We start from the raw sequence: 1,696 nt of genomic DNA on the forward strand, positions 1-1,696 counted from the left end.
CGGAACTTGTAAAAATTTCGGTCCGAGTCGACCGAAAGGCGATGCGCGGCGTCCCGGAGTCGATCCGGGCCGACGGGACTTGTAAAAATTTCGGTCCGAGTCGACCGAAAGGCGATGCGCGGCGTCCCGGAGTCGATCCGGGCCGACGGGACTTGTAAAAATTACGGTCCGAGTCGACCGAAAGGCGATGCGCGGCGTCCCGGAGTCGATCCGGGCCGACGGGACTTGTAAAAATTTCGGTCCGAGTCGACCGAAAGGCGATGCGCGGCGTTCCGGAGTCGATCCGGGCCGACGGGACTTGTAAAAATTTCGGTCCGAGTCGACCGAAAGGCGATGCGCGGCGTCCCGGAGTCGATCCGGGCCGACGGGACTTGTAAAAATTTCGGTCCGAGTCGACCGAAAGGCGATGCGCGGCGTCCCGGAGTCGATCCGGGCCGACGGGACTTGTAAAAATTTCGGTCCGAGCCGACCGAAAGGCGATGCGCGGCGTCCCGGAGTCGATCCGGGCCGACGGGACTTGTAAAAATTTCGGTCCGAGTCGACCGAAAGGCGATGCGCGGCGTCCCGGAGTCGATCCGGGCCGACGGGACTTGTAAAAATTACGGTCCGAGTCGACCGAAAGGCGATGCGCGGCGTCCCGGAGTCGATCCGGGCCGACGGGACTTGTAAAAATTTCGGTCCGAGTCGACCGAAAGGCGATGCGCGGCGTCCCGGAGTCGATCCGGGCCGACGGGACTTGTAAAAATTTCGGTCCGAGTCGACCGAAAGGCGATGCGCGGCGTCCCGTAGTCGATCCGGGCCGGGAGCCTGTCGGAACATCGTCAAACGAGCCTCGGTTAATTTCGACAAAGTTCCCGGAGTTCAAAATTTTTTCGATAGCCCGCGGAGGTTTCGCCCCGTAAGCCGACCGTGCTACCACCGTACCGGCGCCGACGTCCTAGCGGCCAGGCTCCTACTAGTAAGAGGAGCGAGTCGGTCGGGCCGGTCTCCCGTCGTCCGCCTGCTACGCCGTACCGGTACGTGCTCGAGCACGATACGTACGTCGGCGTAGACCAGGAGCGGGCGTTCGCGGACCGTTCCGTGCCTCGTACCAAAGAAACTACGCGACTCGCGTTGTTTCATCTATCGTCACTGCATTACCGCGGGTCGGTGTCTCAGACCGAATGGCCCTTGACGCGGTACCAAGAAGTTCGGCTCTCCGTGAAACACGGAAGGCTGAACGCTCCAACGCACGCGTCAACTCGCTTCTTTCCGAGCGTACACTCAAAGACCAGAGACGTTATAACAACGTATCCCAGACGCTTTCAATCTAGCCGACGGGTACGGGAGATCGTTCGAACGCCTATAAGCCGAGTGTCGAGGTGGCGGCACACGGAACCGGGGCTGCCTGCGTGCAGTCCCGAAACACACAGTAGACGCGCGGCCGACCGGGCTACGAGACCCGGTCGGCGATGGGTGGCGCACGTCCGAGCCGAGATTTTGTATCGAAGCTCCCTGGTTGATCCTGCCAGTAGTCATATGCTTGTCTCAAAGATTAAGCCATGCATGTCTCAGTGCAAGCCAAATTAAGGTGAAACCGCGAATGGCTCATTAAATCAGTTATGGTTTCTTAGATCGTACACACATTTACTTGGATAACTGTGGTAATTCTAGAGCTAATACATGCAAACAGAGTTCCGACCAGAGATGGAAGGAA

The sequence above is a fragment of the Neodiprion virginianus genome, unplaced genomic scaffold (assembly GCF_021901495.1).
Source record: "Neodiprion virginianus isolate iyNeoVirg1 unplaced genomic scaffold, iyNeoVirg1.1 ptg000082l, whole genome shotgun sequence".
In the NCBI taxonomy this organism is placed as follows: domain Eukaryota; kingdom Metazoa; phylum Arthropoda; class Insecta; order Hymenoptera; family Diprionidae; genus Neodiprion; species Neodiprion virginianus.